We start from the raw sequence: 22,960 nt of genomic DNA, 5'->3' as shown, positions 1-22,960 counted from the left end.
CCTATCGTTCCCCTGAGTTCCAATTCAATTTTTTCCATCTTTTTGGCCATTTGCTGTTTTGAGTCTTCAAAGTCAATTATCCTGTCCTCTATATCATTTATTCTTTCTTCTGTGTCCTCAAATCTGGTGTTGTGTGCCTCTAGTATGTTTTTTATTTGGTCAACAAAGTCTTTAATCTCTGTGATATCTGCTATTTTTCTATTTATTCTTTCAAATTCTTCTTTATGCTCCTCTACTGTCTTCTTGATCTCCTTTATGTCATTTGCTGTTCCCCTAATTTTATTAGGTAGACTTGTATAAAGATCTTTGATTAGTTGTTCCAACGTCTGTCTCCTTAAGTATTTTAATTTGGTCATTAGGTAGGGCTTTATCTGTCTGCATTGTGATATGCTGAGTGATCTTCTGCTGTCTTCATCGCATGTAGACATGTTGATTGATTTACTTTGGGAGTTGGTTTCTTTCAGTAGTTTAAGGCCTTGTGTTTGTGGGATGGTTGTACAGCAGGGAGCAGGGTGCGGGGTGGGGCACTTAGTGTGGAATTTGTTTCAGGGCAGGTATAGGCACAGGTTGGGGATGTTATGCTGATGCTTGTGCATGTGGGCACCCAGCAGCCAGGAGGATGTAGCTGTGTGGGTGCTCCAGTGTGGGGGGTGTAACCCTGGTGTGTGTTGGTCCAAGGCATGGGGCCCTTTGTGCGCATGTGTAGAGCTGTGGGAGCAGGGCGGAGTGGCTCCTTTGTGGATTGGGGGCAGATGTGACCCAGCTGCACAGGTTGGCACTTCCTCAGACCTGAGAAGTGTGGCTGAGGCCCATGCACATGTGTGGTTCTAGGACTGCTGTAAAGTGAGGTTCCCAGAGTTGAATGGCATGATTGTGGGTCTGTGTGCATGCAGGGGCCTAGGAGTCATGCAGATGCACAGAGCTCAGAGGGACAGGTTGAGGCTGTGCGACACTATGTGCAAGGGGCAGGGGTAGCCTAGGTGTGGAGGTCAGCGCCCGCAGCCTTTATGTGCTGGCAACAGCCGGCAGGGAACAGGGAGGGGGAGGCTGTAGGAGCAAGGGTAATACAAGACCTGAGGAATGTGTTGGGAGCAACTGGCCTCAGAGTGGTGGCGGCAGTAAACTGTGGAGATTGTTATCTGATTAATGGAGAACAGTCTGGGAGCAAGAGAATGTTTGTTTTTTCTTAACCCCAAGTTCTTTATGGCTATCTTTAGTACTTAGGGAGTAAACACTGAAAAGAAACCACTCTGTTTTCTCACGAAATGCATGCATGCCTTTTGTCACATAAACCCTGCAGTATATAAGTAGGAACTAGTTAAGAATAAAATTGTCTGTAGTCTGTTGTCACTAATCTTCAGACCCCCTGATCCCATCTGTCTCTCTCATCATTCCTTAATATCCTTTGCACTCCGGTCCCGTGGAAGCAACATCAGTCGCCCTCCTTTTGCTTCTCTAACTTTTCCATGGAGCAGGGCTAACCTCGAGCTGCTCTACTCAGCCATCTGCCCAGAAGTCCTTCATCCCTTGCCCTAGCCTGCACTGCTCCTGTGCACCACCACAATTGGTTCTCCACTGCCTTCTGTGTCCCGGGGGTGTTGGATACTACCAGACCAAGCACCAACCAGAATGACTTTTTAAAAGAGAAAAATATTAGGTTGCAAGTTTACAGTTCTAAGGCCATGAAAATGTCCAAATTAAGGCATCCAGGGAAAGATACCTTGGTTCAAGAAGGCCAATGTAGTTCAGGGTTTCTTTCTCAACTGGAAGAGCACATGGTGAGCAAGGCGATGTCTGCTAGCTTTCTCTCCAGGCTTCTCATTTCATGAAGCTCCCCTGGGGGCATATTCCTTCTTTACTCCCAAAGGTCTGTAGCTGCATGGGCTCTCATGGCTCTCGTGGCTCTGAAGTTTTTCCAAAATGTTTCCTCTTTTAAAGGATTCCAGTAAACAAATCAAGACCCACCTGGAATGGATGGAGTTACATCTCCCTCTAAATCAAAGGGTAATACCCACAATTGGGTGTGACATATCTCCATGGAGATAATCTAATCAAGTTTCCAATTTACAGTACTGGATAGGGATGAAAAGAAACAGCTGCCTCTACCAGATGGATCAGGTTTAAAACGTGGCTTTTCCAGGGTACATAATCCTTTCAAACCAGCACGCCTGATATATGAATGAATGGCAGAGTTCTCTACATCTCCTTTATAAATGTAATATCAGGGTTCACGCCCTACTACCACAGCTGAGGGTATAATTAGCATACACATTTCTACCGCAAATATAGTAAATGCTTTCCATAGGATATTATTCTCTAGAATGTATAGTATTTTGATTGATTTAATTCAGTTGTCTCTGTCTTTCAAAAGGAAAGATAATTATAGACTCCTAGTGTTAGTTTTCTTGGTTGGACTGTTTAATCATTAAGTGAATATTAAGCAATCCAGAAAAGATTAACTCTGATGGGTTGAATGTGTCTTCTCAAAAGATGTATTGGAGTTCTGACCCCCAGAGCCTCAGAACGTGAACTTATTTGGAAATAGGGTCATTTCAGCTGGCAGTGATTAAATGTAAATGAAGTCATATTAGAGTAGGGTGGGCCCTTAATCCAATATGACTGGTGTCTTACAAGAAGGTGAGCAGAGTCACAGACAGACAGAGAGGAGAAGGCTGTGTGAAGGTGGAGAAGGCAGAGGTTAGAATGATGCATCTACAAGTCAAAGACCACCAAAGATTGCCAGAAAACACCAGAAGCTAAAGAGATAAACAAGGATTGTTCCCTACAGGTGTCAGTGGAACCCCTGATGACCCTTTGATTTCAGACTTCTAGGCTCCAGAACTGTGAGTCAATAAATTGCTACTGTTTTAAACCATCCAACCAGGAAACTTATACACTGAATTTCCTAAATTTTTTTAACATCTGTTCCCCCTATTATTTATTTTTACTCCATATGTTCTACTCATCTGTTGACAAGGTAGACAAAAAGAGCATCAGACACAAGGTTTTCACAATCACACAGTCACATTGTGAAAGCTATATCATCATACAATCATCTTCAAGAAACATGGCTACCGGAACACAGCTCTACATTTTCAGGCAGTTTCCTCCAGCCTCTCCACTACATCTTGAATAATAAGGTGACATCCACTCAATGTGCAAGAACAACCTCCAGGATAACCTCCCAACTCTGCCCAGAATCTCCCAGCCATTGACACTTTGTCTCACTTCTACTCTTCCCCCACCCCACCCCTGCCCCAGGTCGAGAAGGTTTTCTCAATCCCCTGATGCTGAGTCTCAACTCATTCTACGGTTTTCCTCAATCCCTTGATGCTGAGTCTCAGCTCATTCTAGGATTTCTGTCCCACATTGCCAGGAAGGTCCACACGCCTGGGAGTCACATCCCACACAGACAGGGGGAGGACGGTGAGTTTGCTTGTTGTGTTGGCTGGAGAGAGAGAGGCCACATCTGAGCAACAAAAGAGGTTCTCCTGGGGGTGACTGCTAGGCCCAACCCTAAGCAGGCTTGACCTATCCTCCATGGGGTTAAGTCTCATATGAGCAAACCCCAAGACTTGGGGCTCAGCCTATTGCTTTGGTTGTCCACACTGCTTGTGAGAATATCAAGAATTCAACTTAGGGAAGTTGAATTTTCCCCTTTCTCACCATTTCCCCAAAGGGGACTTTGCAAGTACTTTTTTATTCACTAATCAAATCACTCTGGGATTTATCAGGGCATAACTCTGGACAAACCCACAAAATGAACTTCCTAAATTTTTCTGCTGTTACTGATCCTCTCTCTGTTCCAAAAATCTAGCCACAATCTCCTCAAATGTTTACCTCCAAATAAACAAAGAAAATTTCTCCCCTACTTGCTTTTCATGCAATATCCCTCTGATTGGATGTCTGGGAAGTGAAGGTCAACCAATTAACTAGTACATCCCTCCCAAAAGTTATCCGGGTAGGCATATAAACCACCCCCATTTCCTGTTTTTAATCTTTTACTTTAAGTGGTTTTTCTTTATGGAAAAGACAACTTTATTTGAAAAGAATATGCCAAATATTAAATACATTATAAGTCAATGAAATTGATGCTAGTAGTGCCAGGACATCCCTTTCAGATGTCAGATCCTTTGGGCTCCAGAGTAACTAAAAGAAGAATATGAAATCCTTGTATGTAAAGTCGGAGCACTTGCCAGCTCAGGGCTCTGATTCGCTGTGGATCCTGGGAAGTATTTCCCACTTGACCCACTTATGGCCATTTCTAGGCCAAGACCCCTATTCAATGATCACTCTCCAAGTTTCAGGGCATCAGGTTTCTCCTGGCCTTCCTGGTCTCTCTCTGTTTCTGGTTTTTATTCTCTATGCCCTCTAAGCCAAAGCCTTGGTCTCCTCTCACCTCACAAAGTCTGTACTTGGCTTATGGGGAAGATTTTCAATTGTCCTTTCAAACCCAATCATTAGCAACTGATATGTGCTCAATCCTCAAAGGCAAGGGGTGTTCATTCTTCATCAAGTCCAATAGTCTAATCTTCACTCCATGGATAGAACAAAAAGTATGGCTTCTCAGCCTAGAAAAAAGTAGCACTCACACCCAGAATGAGACAAGTAACCCTTCACCATCTGGAAAAAAAATAAACAATAAAAATTGAGTATTCATTTAAAAAGGTTTAGATACTCCTTCAGAAACCTTAGTTCATTTAATCCTCACAAATATCTCCAATACAAAAAAGAGGTGTTTCCATTCTTTACATTTAAGTACTCTCTATGGAAAAGAACACTCATTGATTTTTGCATTTTGCACAATACTATTAAAAGTACATGTTTAATAAACAAAACTTTGAAAATCAAGCTTTCTATACATTTAAACAATGATTATAAACTTAAATTACCTTGAATGATTCAAGCTACAATAAAAAATACAGTACAACTAATTTTTCAACACTTCAAAAGCTAACGCAATGACCACAAAACCCTAACCTATTCTCAATTATCAACCTAATTGGGTTTAATTTATTTCCTAATTACTCCTATACTTGTCATACTTTCTTAAGGTTATACCAAAATGCAGGACTGTATAATACTAACTTCAATACCTTCCCAATATTATACAAATCTCCCAAGCCAAAAAGGAATAGCAGATGGCAGCACACAGGGTTAGGTCAGGAAAACTGGAGGAATTTCAGACAGAGAACTGAATACAAAGACTGGTTTCCAAAGTACCACATGACTAGGGGAACAAGCACAGGCAGGTGAGTTTTCCCAGAGATTGGCCCTGTGGGAAGAGCAAAAGGGAGCACATATGAAGCCCCAAAAGCACCCCCTGCTGCCACTGCCACCTTAGTGGAGCCAGAAGCCCATCCTTCCATCAACAGAGCCGAGCTCATCCCTGTCAGTGCCAGAGCCGAACCCAAGAGTGTCTGTCACATTCTCTCCTCACACACATAGTAACAGATGGGCAGTCATATTTTATTAGTGGACACTTCCTAGCAGAAGAAATAAAAAGCCCTCATGCATGACCATTCTACTTACCACAATAACACAAAACTAAGAACACATTGCGTTGACTCTTCTTTCTAGTATGACTCTTTCTCTTCACTTTATATTAACTTTCGTGAAAGTTATTATTAAATTAGTATGAACTTTTCACAAATTCAACTTTTCTTTTTACTAATTTAACTTATTCCAATGAACTATAACTATCATTTTCTTTGTGGTATGAAGCTACCAAAGACACATGGGAACCCCTCCAGCCTGACTCCTCTGTCTTTTCAGTCCAGTCCCAAAGTTCTAAAAATTATTCCTGTTTTGCTCAAGATCCATTCTGAGTTTTTCCCAGCCCAAGTCATGGGGTCAGCTGCCCTCCATGGGGTCCTGGTAACTTCTGCAGACCCAACTCTGGGCAGAGGGAATGCACGAGAAAGTGAGTGATAGGTGAGGCGTTCCCTCTGCGCTCCTCCATGCTGAACCACGCTAGAATGGAGAAGGTTTACAACTTAAGGGTTTTGCATATCCAATAATTGCACCAATTTCACAATTGTACCAATTATGCTGTGCCCTACTTTTCTTGTAGTAGGAGGTTTCATTGACCACAGGGATGTGTTTTCTTTTCTACTCTTTCTTTCCTCCAAGAAACAGCGGCTGAACAAGCTTACAGAACACGTCCAGGAGAGCCTCAGCAGTAAGCAGCTGTTTCAAACCTGGTCTAATTCCAAAGCTCATAATCTCTGTATTACACAGCACTTTGTGGAACAGAACCTATAGCTCTGGTCATTTATCAATTTGTTCCATTAATTAGTCATCCTTGACAGTTTAGGACTCACATGCCCTTCTCCATCCTTGTTATGTGGTTATAAGGTGATCTAAATATGTCCTGCCCGTTCTAGACATGATGCTGGTGATGAAAAGACATTCCCCAAATTGCATCAAATTGAGAAAGAACTTTTTAAAAATTATTTTGATAACTTCAAGAAGCACCATCTCAAGGTTAGTCAAATCGCTTTACATTTCAAGGTCTAGATCAAAATAAGGACTAGAGCATAAAGTGAAAAGCAGAATAATCTGAACAGTGACTTTCTATCAAGTTCAAAAGCAGTTTAAACATGTCAGTGAAAACCTAGGCTTATACAGTTGCATACATATTTCTTATCACTGGCGCATCAATATCATCCAACCAAGTGTTCATGGAGGGATTAGCCTTTAAAGTTTGTTTTAGTTTGCTAAAGCTGCCAGAATGCAATATACCAGAAATGGAAAGGCTTTTATAAAAGAAATTTATTAAGTTGCAAGGTAACGATTCCAAGGCCATGAAAATGTCCAAATTAAGGCACCAACAAGAGGTTACCTTCACTCAAGAACGGCTGATGCTGTCCAGAACATCTCTGTCAGCTGGTAAGGCACATGGCAACTTCTGCTAGCTTTCTCTACTGGCTTCTTCAAATGGCTTCCCCACGGACATTTTCTTTCAGCATCTCCAAAGGCCCCTGGTAAGGTGGGCTCTAAGGCTTTCTCCAAAATGATTCCCTCTTGAAGGTGTCTAGAAAACAACCCCACCTTGAATGGGTGGAGACACATCTCCATGGAACTATCTAACAAAAGCTCCCACCCATAACTCAGTGGGTCACGTCTTCATGGAAACAACTTAATCCAAAAGATCCCACCCAACAATATTGAATGAGAATTAAAGAACATGGCTTTTCTGGATTACACAACAGTTTCAAACCAGCCCAGTGTCTAATAAACACAGCACAAGTTCTGGAATTCCTTGTAATGTCCCTACATGAAAAGCAGACTAGAAACACTACACACATAAATGTTTTCCCCCATTCTTAAGATATCAAGGAAGTTTGTCATTGGACTGGGGCTGTAATTTAAAAAAGGGTAAGCTTTTCATATAAAATCAGGCCGCAAGCCTACTCTTCTTATGGGAATGGGATTCACATTTCCATTATCCCCAAAGCACGGGAATGCTAATTCAAAAACTTTAACTGAGAGCTAGTCTGGGACCCAAAAAGCTCTGCAGTCTCCGAAAGGATAAACTATCTTGTAGGAACACCAAAAAAGAATTAAGACCTGTTTTAATTTTCTCATTGCTAAAGCAAACACCATTCAATGACTTAGCTTAAACAATGGGAATTTATTGGCCCACAGTTTTGAAGCTAGAAGTCCATCAAGGTGATGCTTTTCCCCTGAAGACTGGTGTTCTGGGCTGGCTGCCCATGATCCTTGGTCCTTGGTTTCTCTGTTACATGGCAAAGCACATGGCGACCTCCTCTTTCTTCTCCTTTCTCTTCTGGTTCCATTGACTTTTAGCTTCTGGCTGTTCCCTCTGGCTTTTTTTTCTCTTTGTGTGGCCTTCCCTTTAAGGCCTTCGATAATAGGATTAAGACCCATCCTAGACCCTGCCAATCCTAAAGAATACCTAGGGTGATATATAAGATTCTACAAAGGCTCCATGCACTAGGGTAACTTTCCAGAAACCTACAACCTCCAGATGGGTCCCTGGATCAGAGAAGTCCTGAGACCTAGTCCAGCCTCTCCAGAACATCAGCTAGTTCCATCTGCTATCCCATATTATTGACAGCCCCTTCCAACATGAAAAGGTTAAAATGGCCATAGCCCAAATACCCCTAAAGAGTGGGAGAAAGATCAGAGGTGATGGTGGAGTTATACGGAGAAGGTAGGGTTTAATAAATGAGTATGATTGCTGAATTATTAAATTGATATTTCTTTTAATCTCCAGTACCTTAGGGTAGCTAGAAATAAAAATCTAAAATTGTGGAACTGTAACCCATACAAAACTCTGAAGTCTATTCTACAACTAATTGTTACAATGTACTTTGAAATTTATTGTTTCATTGTATATATATTTTTTCCCAAAAAAAAGAAAAAAGAGAGAGGGAAGTACAGTATAGTAGAGAAGATAACATTTAACAAATGAATATGATTGCTGAATCAATATATTGATACTCTTTTTGGTCTCCAGTGTCTTGGAGCAGTTAGAAAAAAAATGAAAAATTGTGGAACTGTAACCCATACCAAAACTTAAAATCTGTTGTATAATTACTTGTTAAAATGTACTTGGAAATTTATTGCTTTTTTGTAATATGTTATTTTTCACAATAAAAAAAATGTTAAAAAAAGACCCATCCTAGGGCACACTTTATCTGAAGTAATCTCATCAAAAAGTCCTATTTACCGGGGTAATTGAACTACATACTCAACATCAGAGTAGGTTTTTTTCCCCATCATGACCAAAACATTTACAAAAACTGGACATTTACAAAAATTGACCACTCACTAAGTAATTAAAGGAATCTCATTAAATACCAAAACCCAGTATCATGCAGATGAAGTTCTAGGACCAAAAAAATAGAATTAAAAATAAAAAACAAAATAATAAAAACGAATCAGTATACTGGGAAAACAAGCAAACTTTTTTAAGGATTTCATGAGTTAGAGGAAAAAATAATTTTAAAATTGTAAAATACATAGAAGTGAATGCCAAAGAAAATTCTACATATTATAACAATGCAACTGATACAGAATTTAGAGAAAAAAATAAAAGCACATATTAGAAAAGAAGAAAAATAAAAAAATATCTGAGGAGTCCAGCTCCAGGGCCCAGGACAGAATCTTTCTTCTATGAGATCTTTCAGGACCAACCAAAAGCAGTTACAAAGCCTGTTCCTGGTGGGTGCCCAGGGGGAAAGCTACCTTCCCCACATCAGACCTAGTACATGGTACTGAGGGAGTTGAGTCAGAGACTCAGACCCACTCAAGGACAGCCATTCTCTTATGCATAGCTGCACACCTAGACCAAAGCCCTTGTTTTAGTTTGTTAAAGCTGCCAAAATGCAATATACTAGAAATGGAATGGCTTTTAAAAAGGGAATTTATTAACTTGCGAGTTTACAGTTCTAAGGCTATAAAAATGTCCAAACTAAGGCATCCAGGAAAAGATACCTTGAATCAAGAAAGGTTGATGGGTCCAGAACACCTCTGTCAGCTGGGAAGGCCCATGGCTGGCATCTGCTGGTCCTTTGGCTTTTCTTTTTAAGTGGCTTCCCCAGGAGGGTGTTTTCTTTTTGCATCTCCAAATGCCTGGGTCTTGTGTTGGCTCTGTTGCCTCCATGGGCCTGTTCTTCTTCCAAAACAGTTCCCTCTTCAAAGACCCCACTAAGCAAGTCTACCTTGAATGGGTGGAAACACGTCTCCACGGAAACCACCCAACCCAAAGAACTTACCCACAATTGGGTGGCTCACATCTCCATGGAAATAACTTAATCAAAAAGACCTCATCCAACAATACTGAATGAGGATTAAAGAACATGGCTTTTCTTGGGGTACACAGCAGTTTCAAGCTGGCACAGCCCTCCTTATCAAGGGGACTTCCAAGTGGCTTCAGCCTTTCCCAGACACCCCCTGCTGATACCTCCTTATTGGGAGGGAAGGGGCTGAAAACACTTTTCTCCACTACTCAGTACTTTTCCACCCCTCCTTATCGGCCTCCTGACCCCCATTCCCACCCCAACCCCTGGGTACATATTACAGCAGGAGCCTTTTGTGTGGCACTCTCTCAGCATTGAGACGATTTCCCCCACTGGCCGGATACATCTGACCATCATTCATTGCCATTTCAAGGGGAAAAGGAAGCATTGAGAGAGCTGGTTGGTTCTTTCTTACCCCTTGTGTGTGCTGTTGCAGTAAGAGAATAAAGGCTTGATTGTTCCTTTCGTTTTGGCTCATTATCCTAATTGAACACCTCTGCACCTAACAGCTCAACTCTTTCCAGCTCAACCTTGACATTAATGAACTAAGCATTCAGTTAAAGAAGTTATAAAATAACAACAGACAAAATAAAGCAGAAGGAAGGGACTAATAAATGTAAAAGCAGAAGGGAACGAAAATTTTTCTGAAAAATAAAGATAACTAAATAGATAGATTCTCTAAAACCAAAAGTTCACTCTCTACAATGACTTAATATGAAAGCAAATATTTAAATGCTGTGGGAAGTTATCTAGAAAAACATTTTTTTAAAAAATGAAACTGTTTCAAGAAGAATAAAAAAGCTGAAAAGACTTGTAAGCATTTAAAAACAAGATGAATCAGTCATTTTAAAAAAGCAACAATCCTTCATGGTTTAACAAGTGAGATTTACCAAACCTTTGAAGAAAGATAACAAAAATCTTAAATAAAACATTAGCAAACTAAACACAGTGATGTTAAAACTTAGGAAAAAAATTACCATGTAAGATTTGGTGCCAGAATGAAGTAATGGTTTAACTTCAGAAAATCAAACAATACAGAAATCAGCTCAACACATTAGAAAAGGAAAAACTACGTAGTTATTTCAATAGATCTAGAAAAGTAATTTAACAAATTTAAAGCCCATCCATAATTTTAAAAATAAATCTTTAAATAAGAACAAAAGGGAAAGCTCATGACCTCAAAAAGATGTCCTCCAAAAAAAATTACTGCAAACATTATACTTAATGATGAAACATTAGAAGCAGTGCATCAAAACTGAGAAAAATTCGAGGATTTTCCATAGCATCTCTTCTACTGAACCCAAGCTTTTAGTCAGCATAGTAAGGTCAGAGATGCATGTAACTTAGTAAGAATTGGAAAGGAAGAAACAAACTTGCCATTGTATGCAGACAATAGGATTGTTTGTGTTCTAGTTTGCAAGCTGCCAGAGTGCAATATACCAGAAATGGAACAGCTTTTAAAAAGGAAATTTATTAAGTTGCTAGTTTAAAAAAGGAATTTATTAAGTTGCTAGTTCACAGTTCTAAGACCAAAACTGTCAAAATTAAGGCAAGGCTATGGAAATGTCCAATCTAAGGCATCCAGGGAAAGATACCTTGGTTCAAGAAGGTCAATAATGCTTGGGGTTTCTCTCTCAACTGGAAAGGCACATGCGAACATGGTGACATCTGTTAGCTTTCTTTCCAGGCTTCTTGTTCCATGAAATTCCCCTGGGATTGTTTCCCTTCTTCATCTCCAAAGGACTCTGGCTATGTTGGCTCTTGTGATCTCATGGCTCTTCTGACTCTCTCCAAAATGTTTCCTAAGGATTCCAGTGAACTAATCACACCCACCTGGAATGGGTTGAGTCACAACTCTCTCTAATCAAAGATAATATTCACAATCAGGTGTGTCTTATCTCTGTGGAGATAATCTAATCAAGTTTCCACAGGGATGAAAAGAATGGCTGCATCCACAAAATGGATCAGGATTAAAACGTGGCTTTTCTAGGGTACATAATCCTTTCAAACCAGCACAATTTGCATATGTAGTCATATCTTTTTTCCATTGCTACATAATAATCTCACAGTTCTGCAGGTCAGAAGTCTGTTCTCTGCTCAGGGTCTCACAGGTCTGAAATCAGCAGGGACCTGCTTTGGTTCTCAGCTGGAGTTCCAGGGTCCTCTCCCAAACTCACGTGACTGTCGGCAGAATTCAGTGCTTTGTGATTGTAGGACTGAGGTTCCCATTTCCTTGTTGGCTGTTGGCAACTGGGAGTGCTCTCAGCTACTACGGGGTACTCGCACCCCCTTGGCACATGGTTCACAGTGTGAAAACTTATTTATTCAAAGCCACCAGGGAATCTCCCCCTCCAGTCTGCTAAAACTGACCATCCCATCACCCCTGCCATGTAATCTAACCTAATCAAGGGGCTGACTGTCCAATCCTATCTAGGACATGGACGCCAGGGGGTGGAAATTTTGGGAACCTTAGAATTATACCTACCACAACATAGGGAATCTAAGATTATTTTTAAAACTATAGCAATTAATCTGACAGTTTAACAAGATTACTGAATATGAAATCAATGACAAAAAGCAAAAATATTTAGTCCAGAATCAACTAATCAAAAATATGCAATGGAAAAGAGTCTAGTCTTAAAAAATATAAAACATCGTTTCCCGATGCCTCGCCCATGCAAAAAAAAAAATATATATATATATAGATAGATAGATAGATAGCAAAATCACCAGGACCTGATTAGGAACGAATCTAACAAAAGCAGAACCAGACCCAGAGAAAATTATAAAACTATAATGAAGGACATTAAAGAAAGCCTAAATAAGTGTTGATTTTTACCATGGTCACAGATAGTAAGGCAATATTTAAATTACATCAATTTTCTCCACATTGATAACTGCGATGCAATTGCAAATCAACATTCCAAGTGATTTTTTCCCAAAGAACTTGTCAAGCTCACCCTCAAATTAACAGTGAGAAATAAAAAGGGAAAAAACAGCTAAGAAAAAAATTGAAAAGAAGAAGGAGGAGAAAGGTGGGGATGAGGAGGGGAAGGGGGCTCAACTCATTATGAAAGCTAAAGATATTGAAAAAAACATAAGCCCTCGGCCAGCCCGACCTCTGCCGACCTGTCTTTAGCTTCCCCCAACAAGCCGGGGAGTGAACCTGGGAACCCCACAGTGTCAGGCACCAAGTGAGTCACCCCACCAGCTGCAGCCAGATGCCTCAGTGTCTGAGAAGAGCAGGGTTCCAAACCTGAGGGAAGATGTGACCTTGTGCCTGCCTGTTCCACCCTGTACTCGGGCCCTGTTAGTCCCATCCAGCTGAGTAAAACTAGGTGTTTTCTGTCTGGGGGCATTGAGGAATAGCAGTCAAGGCATCAGAGCAAGAGTCTTCTGGGGTCTCAAGCAGAGCAATGAAACTGGAATCATCGTGGATGAATGAATTTTGGCACACACTGTGTAGCTGCATGGTAGAGAAATCCCAGCCGAAGAAGAAGAGAAGAAAGATTGATGGGGCCATGACTGAGGAACCAATGAATTTCATCCACCTGACTCACGCTGGCCCTGGGGAGATGGGTGCTGGAGATGGACTTGCCATGACAAGTGCAGTTCCGCAGCAGATGAAAACCAAGGGAAATCAGGACAGGCCATGGAGCAATTCTAGGGGCTTTAGCAGAGAATTGGAGACCAGGGCAATCCCTACTCTGTGTCCTGTCCAGAAGAGATGCTGACCCCACCAAACCCCTCCTAGAACCAGTTACCCATGACCCCTGTTTCTCCTCTGTCCAACAGTGCCTCAAAAGGCCTGGGGACTGGACTCCCTCTACTCCCTCTGGTTATAGCCCATCCTGGAGATGGAGTTGAGGCAGCAGGACTGAGCAAGTGACTACTGGTTGGCCAGAGGAGCTCAGCTGAAGCACTGGACACCCTCAGATCTGAGATAGGAGTTCTCTGGAAACCTGGAATGAGTTCTGGTCCCCTGAACGATGGTCTGGTTGCCAGCTGTTTTTAAACTCCTAGTATGAGTAGGTGGGTGAGAAGTTGGCTTTGCTGAGAAGTGCCCTACTTACTGGCCCTTCCCCACCCTTCCCCTCTCCCTTCTTGGTATGAACTGAACCAGATCTCATGGAGGGACTGAACCAGATCTCATGGAGGGGCTGAGTGACTACTGCCAAGTCCATTCTTTCTCTTTAGATTGCAGACCTTAAGTTCACTGTCCCTCAATATCCTTTGGCCAAGTACCTGTATCTTTCTTCAGTTCGGCCTATAATGTTATACTTCCGTAGCATTACTAGTTCCCCAGTAACTTCCTTTTTTACTTAATTAAAAGATTAATTTAAGATGAGTTCTCTTAATTACTTTCATCTTACTACTACCTCTGCCCTTAACCCCATCCCTGTTAGGAACCTTATTGTTTCCCGTTGACTAAGAGTTGTCCCATGACAACTCAGCTCACCCATTTAAGTCCAGGAGATATGCCCTGCCCTCTGCCAACTTCTCTGCTGGCCCAGCTGAAGGGAAGGAAACAAATCTGGATAGAAACCCAGAAGTAGCAAAACTAGGAGTTATATCTCAGGGAGGACTACTGACCATGGGGGATTTGAGGGGTAAAGAGATAAAGCATGTTGAAAACAAATACCTGTGAATTTAGGGGCCTAAAGACCCTCTCAACATGGGAGCAGAGAGTTTCTAGAGCAAGGTTTCCTGATCTAGGCACTTGTGATATTTTGGATAATTTTTTTTAGTGGGGTTGAAAGAAGGCTGACCTGTGCATTGCAGTATGTTTAGTAGCATCCCTGACCCACCCTAGTTGTGACACCAAAAATGTTTCCAGATATTGCCAAATGTTCCCTAGGGAAAAAAGTCTCCACCAGTTGAGAATCACAACTCTAGAAACAAGATATTTTTCTTTTATGTGATTTCTAGCCCCTCACCCCCACTTCCATCCCATTATCCATCCTAAGGCTGAGCGTGAACCAGGATCCCTTGTAAAGCAAGGTGGGTAGAGCTGCACATATCTCCAAATGATTCTTTTTTCAGTGTGTGGCATGTGCTTGCATGGCTTCATGTCTCTAGGATGGTCATGTACCATGCCTCTTCATTCTTACTGTCTGGAGGAGGTTCCCATGGACAGATGAGGGTGGGGTAAGGTGGGATTAAGGGAGAGTGAGAGGAAAGCAGTAGTGCTGGAGACACTCCAGTTTGTCCTTCCCCAATTTTTAAGCTGTTTTTCTGTGCCCAAGTCCTAGAACCAGATACAGATAAAACTCAGCAAGTTTTGTTTGAAGACCAGGTCCCACTTCCCAGCTGGCTGAAGAGTCTGCTGAAGGTGGGAAAGCAATATGGAGCACCATATTTTTTTAGGCACCTTCAATTTCCTCAGGTGTTCTTTGTTCTTCCTTCTTCTTTTTTTTTTTTTTTAACACATATGTATGTATTTATTGATAAATCTTCACACACATACAGTCTATATACAGTGTACAATCAATGGCTCACAATATTGTCACATAGTCATGCATTCATCACCATGATCGTTTTTAGAACATTTGCATCACTTCTGGCCTCTTCTTGCAGGGTGATTGGGAACACAGAACAAGACAAATGAGTTCCTGCATACTCTGAGACAAGAAGGCTGGGGTCTTGCATTAGCTCTGTAGTAAGAAACATTCTGTTCTTTCCTAGTGCGGGGAAGGAACACGGGAACGGATCCACTTTACTAATTTCACCATCTATCCGGTTGTCTCCACTTACAGTGGCTGAGGTTCTAATTTTTCCAAACGCCAGTGTATTTCCTGCAGTTTTTCAGGGTCTATCATTTGCCATAGAGATACATTCCCAAATTACTGTCAGTTCCAGTCAAGCTAGTTGCTCCAAAAATAGCTCACCTTGTTACTTTAAGTTGCTCAAAAAACAGAGGGTTTTACTCTATCTGAAGGGTTAACAGCATAAGGCAGGAAGGAGGACTCCCAGATTTTATATTCCCCTTGATCTTCAGCCTCATTCAGCCTCATATCTATTCTTTGGACATAACCTTTTCTTTCCTTTGGTGCTCTCTTGCCTTTAGCTTCCTTCTCTAATGTACACACTACTATCACTTGGGAATGGGTTTGGGAGTCATAATTTATATTAAAAAATTGTTGACTTCTAAATTCAGTTCTACCAGATAAAAGTTTTTTAAGCAAAAACAAAACAAAAAAGCATAGTACTAAGTATTGGTCCAGATAGACAAATAAACCAAAGGACCCATATGGAAGCAGTTCCACATCCACCTATTACAGAAACAGCATTATAATTTAGACCAACAAATGATGCTGGGACAGTTTGTTATTGACTTGGGAGGGGATCAGTTTTTTCTACACATTCCAAATTATGGATGTTACAGCTCCCATGCAAAAGACATGTTAACACTTTTAGAAGAAAATAATAGGATATTTTCATGACATTGAGGTAGGACAGAGGGATTCCCTATATAAAATATAAAAACACAAACCATTAAAGAAAGGATAAATTTGATTACATTAAATTTAATATATATATATATATATGAAAAAAGTGCCTATAAGTGTAATGAAAAGATAAGCCATAGATTGAGAGAAGTTTTCAAGGCATGTAATCCATCAGCCGGGTTTCCAGAGTGGTTATCAGTGGCAAGCCCCAAAAGAGGAAGGGCAGTGTGTGCAGTCAGGGCTTCTGTTCTCCCAGTTCCCAGATGATGTCCCCATGGGTTGGTTGAGTCTGTTGACCCAGGATCACATCTCCAGAAGAGGCCCTCTCCACCCAGCCTCACCATCTCCAAGCTACTCCCGTGCCCCATCAACCCAGGGGTACAATGGCCCTTCACTGTTATCAGTTCTTATATTTGTCTTAGTCCCTGCCCACACTTTTCTTACACTCTCCTCAAATTACGCAAGGTCAGTATGCCATCTTTTTTTTATTGGAGCACTGATTGGTGTACCTTCTTTGCTTTTAACATGGGTTAAACCTATTAGTCAAGTTACTTAATTTGTCTGACTTCAATTACTTCATCTGGAAAATGGGGCTGCAGAGAGAATTATTTGGGATGATTTACATGAGCTCCTCACCAGGGCATCCAGGACAGTGAACCATCAGTAAATGGTTGCTCTCACTATCGTGGTGTATCACCATGTTATATGGCGGGGGTGGTTATTATTGCCGTAACTACTAATACTTCTTCGTCATTACCCAGGGAACTGAATAGCACCTAGTCTTGGTTGGGCAAACACACCACAGTTGAACTTCACACAGGATACTGGAAATAAACTTTGCTGACAGGCACAAAGACCTTCCCAGAGTTTTCTTAAGGTCACCATCATTGGGTGGTGCAACAGTGGCTCATTGGCAGAATTCTCACCTGCCATGTCAGAGACACGGGTTCGATTCCCGGAGCCTGCCCATGCCAGAAATAAAAAGGTCACTATCGTACTAATAATAGTAGAACACTCTTTGCAAAACAGAATTACATAGAGCCTTCCTGTACTCAGAGTTCTCTCGTGTCCACCTGTGATGAATGATCCAGGCCAGCTCAGTACCTGCAACAAGCGAAGCCCTTGTTATTTGGAAGCCCAGGCCACAGCGGCAGCTCATACTGGGCCACAGCCCAACTCAGAGGCCCTTACAAATGCACGTCTCCATAAACAGTAGCGAAGTCCAGCCACTGGGAGGAGCCTGGCCGGCGCGCACTCCTGCACCTGGCTGCATTTCTGCTGGCTTCTGGACAGATTGGACAATTTTTCCAGCCACATGTCATTAGTCCTCATATACCTAAAGGCACTCACGGCAGGGCAGATTTGTCCCTGCCGAAGTTAAAGTCCGTATACACATTTTAAAATAGCACAGATACAAGTTACGAGATACAATAAATGCTTTAATTGATATGACATACCGAACTATTTCAAGGGAATTGTGCAATGGGAAATGGGGAAAGTATCGTAGTAAACACTTGATGAGCCATCCCATGAAGGGGGATCGAAAGTTTTCAAATCGTGAATATTTGCCTTTATCTTTGCAGGCCATCTAATCTTCCTCTCCAATTATATTTTGCCTGGTGTCTAAGACTCATTAGAATGTGAAGAGTCTTAGTGCACAGCAAGGGCAGGGGGTGGAAACGGAATGAAAGGAGGCAGAGGGGATCCCTTTGGGGTGATGACATGATCTCTATTTGATTCTGGTGCTGGGTACACAGACCCGTACATTTGTTGAAACTTCTGAAACTGCACACTTAACATATGGGCATTTCTCTGTAGATAGTAACTCAATTTAAAAAAAAAATATTTGTGTTCCTCTATCTGTGACTCTTTTAAAAATTGGGTTTAATTACAGGGTCAACACCTTGACTATCTGTGCTCATTCAGACGGGCGGTGACCTGACGACACTCTAGCCTTTCTGGAACATGATTTATCCCCTGAGGAATCTTGATTTTTTCATGTCCCCTGTGCCCAATGCCTTGGATGAGGGCTAGACCCAAAACGATACGATCAACTTAACGTATTAAAAAATAAAGTGCAATTAGGGTGAAAGGGTCAATTTCCAAACATGGAGTAGGCATGGGGAAAACTGACTTGACAGAAGTTTATGGGAAAAAAGCCCAATGGTTTTCATTGATCACGTGTAATTATGAGTCAATGGTTACAAATTGAGCTCACTGACCACCAGGTGCACTAAACTCACTCGCTTCTATTCTAGGTGCTACATTTTAAGAGCAAGTGACATGCTGGAGTGCACCCAGAGAAGGAAGTCAGGATGGTAGGAGAGGTAGAAATGTCAACCTACAAGGAACATTTTAGGAAACAGGGTTGTTTAGCCTGAAAAGAGTAGAGGGGGAGAGGTTGGGTGATGAACCATTCTGGTTTGCACAAGACTGAGGACGTTCCTAGAACACATGGGACTTCCAGTTTTAAAACAAGGACAGTTCCTGGAACACTGACACAAGCTGGTCACCCTAGGTAGAGGTGAGGATGGGGCAACAAGTGCCAGGACACAGAACTACTAATTCCAAATGCTGCACATGCTTATTCTCAGTTGCACTGATGAGAACCAATGACTCAAAATAGGGAAGGCTCTGAGTTCCTAAGGCGTTTTCTGGGAACAGTAATCAGCTCATGGCAATTCTCTGTGATGAGGACCAGTGGTTCATAAGTCCTCGGGCATGAAGACCCTTTAAACGTGTGTCACACACACACACAAGCATACACACAAGCATGCACATAAGCGTGCACATACAAGCACACAGACCAGAAAATTCATCATGGTCAAAACCTAGGAGTTCAGTAGTGCTTTTAAAAGAATCCATATTATATTAAACACAACAGCACCCTGATACGTTTGGAAAATGGCTGGAATGTATGTATGGACATACGATTTATTCCTTCTGGAGAGAATGATCAGTACCCAGTTCCTTTGCAAGAACTCTGATCCCTGCCCACCATCTGAATTTGCAGTCCTTAGAAGAAAGGGTGAGGATGGATGAGACCTAAGATTCTTTCTAGTTCCACAGTTCTAAATTTATAAATACACATTTTTCCTGATAATTTCTATGCAGACACTTTCCTCTTCCTGCTCCATCTTCCCAGTGATTAGCTTCCATTTCCACAGCCTCAAAGTGGCTGCTGCACCTCCAAGGTTTGCATCTGCATTCCAGGAAGGAAAAAAAGAAAGAATGAAGGGTAACATGCAATAAGAGTGCCCTAGCTGAGCCGAACCCCTTTTAAAAACCTTTCCTAGAAGCCCCACAGAGAAACTTTTTGAGTGTCATTGGCCAACAACCAATCACACAGGGGTCCCATAGCTGCAAGGGTGATGGTACAGTAAGTATTTAGCTGGGCACACTGTCATCATAAGCCACACCGGGGTTCCAGTGGTGTGCCAGTTTGAATCTGTGTTAGACCCCAGAAAAGCCATGTCCTTTAATCCTCATTCAATATTGCTGGAGATGTGACTTACCCGACTGTGGGTATTAACTTTTTTTTTTTTTTTTTTGACAATAACAGTTAAGAGTTTATTTAGAGCATCTCTCAGAACCATCCAACCCCGACAGACTGAGCCTTTTTGGAAAGTTTTTCTTTGAACATACGGCACTACTGAAACTGCCTAAATGTGAAAAAAACAGACAAACCTTAGAGCATAGTGGGATTTAAACTCCACTCAGGACCTTGATGGGCCTCTATGCCTCTGTGAGCCTCAGTTTCCCCATCTGTCAGATAGTGACTAACCCAGAGGATTGTGGCAGAGATGGAATAAGCTCCCTCAGCACATGGAGGCTGCCCTGTCTTCAGTATAGGGAGGGACTGCTAATAGCCACCACGGCCACCACTGTCCAGGACCTCCTCTTGTGGGTATTAACCTTTGATTAGAGGGAGATGTGATTCCATCCATTCCAAGTGGGTCTTGATTAGTTTACGGGAATCCTTTAAATGAGGAAACATTTTGAAGTGAGACAGGGAGCCAAGACCACCAGAGATCTGTGGAGACGAAGAAGGAAAACGCCCCTGGGGGAGCTTCATGAAACAAGAAGCCAGGAGAGAAAGCTAGCAGATGCTGCCATGTGTCTTTCCAAATGAAAGAGAAATCCTGAACTTCATCAGCCTTCTGGAACCAAAGTATATGTCCCTGGATGTCTTAGACTGGATATTTCTATATCCTTGCTTTAGTTGGGACATCTTTTTGCAGCCTTAGAACTGTAAACTAGCAACTTACTAAATTCCCCTTTTTAAAAGCCATTCTGTGTCTGGTATATTGCATTCTGGTAGCTAGCTAACTAGGACAAGTGGCAAGGAAGAAAAGGAGGATATCAAGTAGGCAATGAGCAGTGCCTGCCTCAGCTATCTTCTCTGGATACATACACTCGTCACCTCCCCAGCCTTCGCTGTTCCTTGGGGGCAGATGCTGTACTAAACCAGCCAGTCCTACCCGCACAGCCTGATTGTGTAACCCCGAAATAGGAGGACAAGGACATCAAGAAGAGAGGTAAATACACCTGGTGAATACCCTCTGGCAAGGATCTCCGTGATTCCCAAAGCAGAATGGTCACAGTCCACAGTGGGCCCAGGAAATGCTTGTTTATGCAAAGCAGCACAGTGGAAATGGAAGGATTAAGTACCTTTTATCTCAAGACTTTGGTGGAATTGGCAAGACTCTTAAAAATAATATGCCATCAGGACCCTGTGTTCTAAAAACAAAAGACAAAATTACTGAAGAGTGGGCCAAGAGGAAGCAGGTCCTACACTGAGTGAGTAATAGTACATGTTCTGTGTAGCTTTGAAGAAATACAAAAGATCCGGTTCTCATAGACAATGCCTCATTCTCAGTTCCTACTCCCTTGCTGTGTTTGCAGATCTCCACACCTGGAAAGTGCCAATGATGTACTACATTAACCAGGGAGCCTCTCCGCACCTCCCACTCTGGCACCCAGAAAGGAGAAAGGATATGAGGAGAGTTTTCCATCATCCTAACAGCAGCATCCTAAACCATAGTTCTTGAAGTGTGGGGCCTGGACCCGCTACATCAGCATCACTGGGGAACTTGTTAGAAATGCAAAATCTCAGGCCCATTGCAGACCTGCTGAGTCAGAACCTCTGGAGGTGAGGCCGAGCAATCCTTGTTTAGTGAGCCCCGCAGAGGCTCCTACGGCATGTTCCAGTTTGAGAACCACTATCCTAGATTAATGCTAATTTCAGGGAAATATTGAATAAGGGTACCTGGTCTATGGTCATTGGAACCTGTTTTAGTTTGCTAAAGCTGCTGAAATGCAGGCACCATAAAATGGGTTGGCTTTTCAATGGGGATTTATTATCTTACACGCTTACAGTTCTGAGGCAATGGAAGTATCCAAATCAAGGCATCATCAAGATGATACCTGGACTCCTCTGTCAGACAGCAAGGCACATGGTGGCAGATGCTGGTCTCCCCTTCTTTTCTGGGTTTCACTGCTTCCAGCTTTTATCTTCAGTGGCTTCCTCTCTGATTCTGTGCCTTTCTCTCTGTTTTCTTTCTCTGAATTTCATCCTCTGCTAAAGGACTCTAGTAAACGGATTAGGCTGGGGCACCCTTCAACTGAAACAGCCTAATGGAAAGGCCACACACCCGCAACAGGTTCACTCCCTCCCCCAGGAATGGATTCACCTCAAACGCATGGTCTTCAGGGCTGCATGAAGCCATCACAGAACAAGTACAGAGTCAAGTCGGTCTCCTGAATCCTGTAGTAGTGAGTTCAGGGTATAAAGTGAGTTAGAAAAACCCTCTAAAGGCCTACAACTACATTTTAAAGTATTTTGAAATTCTAATCAATAAGATATATTTGCAAAAATAAATCTTGTTAGCGTTTTTGGCTCTGAGAATAGGGGTAAGATATATCAAAAAGTTTTACTAAATTACCACCATTTGTTATAGCCCCAATTAGTGAGACAAACCCTGATTTTAACAGGTCTTACTGGGTAATCACTGCTGTGGGAGGCATTTGTGCTGTTCCAGATACTTCCAGCTCTCCATCTCCTGGGAACGTAATGATATCATACCTTCCCACCCCCATGATCATGTGATATGCATTGGTCAGTTAAAGGTGAGTGGAAGGAACTTTAAGAATCTGAGCATAATTCACCCTGAAGTCTTTTTTTCCTCCACTGTAGCAATGTGCAACCCTCCCAGTGGGTCTGCCCCATCAGCCTGCTCCTTGGAAGTGGGACAGTGGTGATGATGCAGGCAGAGCCCCAGTGGATTTGAGCCCAGTGGATTGTTATTTTAAGCTCTGAGATTTAGAACTGTTTGTTAATGCAGCATAACCTAGCCTATCCTGATTGCTACATCAGTTTACTCACCATTTGTAATGAGTCATTGCATTTATCAAATTTCAAACATTTGATTGTTACATTTAATTCAGACAACAGTCATTTAATGAAACTACTGACTTTTTTGTTTGGATTTTTAAAAAACCTAAAATGTCTCATCATAAGGCTATGTAAGATACCTCCAAGCTAGTAAGAGAATACAAGGCCCCTTATGGAAAATGGGAAGATGCTACTGAAATTAGTCTGAAGAAAGGTCAACATAGTAAGCTTCTCTATACTGGGGAAGTTCTACTAAGGAAGAATGAATTCACTGCTTTCAAACTGGAAGTCCCTTGAATAATCATCTAATCCACCCCAGCTCCAGCATTTTGCACAGAAGACACTGA

General features: G+C 42.0%; 1 long non-coding RNA gene and 1 pseudogene across 1 annotated transcript; one reads left to right on the top strand and one right to left on the bottom strand.

Moving 5' to 3' along the window:
• The first annotated feature begins 13,207 nt into the window (after nucleotides 1-13,207).
• Nucleotides 13,208-13,504, top strand: LOC143683100 (CDC42 small effector protein 1 pseudogene; annotated as a pseudogene).
• A 7,405-nt stretch (nucleotides 13,505-20,909) lies between these two features.
• LOC143682441 (uncharacterized) lies at nucleotides 20,910-22,500 on the bottom strand. Its single transcript, XR_013175132.1, has 4 exons — nucleotides 22,388-22,500; nucleotides 21,913-21,986; nucleotides 21,647-21,797; nucleotides 20,910-20,959 (listed from the first exon to the last, which is right to left on the bottom strand). It is a non-coding gene; the product is annotated as an uncharacterized LOC143682441 (long non-coding RNA).
• Between the last annotated feature and the right edge of the window lie 460 nt (nucleotides 22,501-22,960).

Source organism: Tamandua tetradactyla, chromosome 5 (assembly GCF_023851605.1).
Source record: "Tamandua tetradactyla isolate mTamTet1 chromosome 5, mTamTet1.pri, whole genome shotgun sequence".
Classification (NCBI taxonomy): Eukaryota; Metazoa; Chordata; class Mammalia; order Pilosa; family Myrmecophagidae; genus Tamandua; species Tamandua tetradactyla.
The sequence above is the reverse complement of the archived record's forward strand: the minus strand, read 5'-3'. Positions and strand labels throughout refer to the sequence as shown.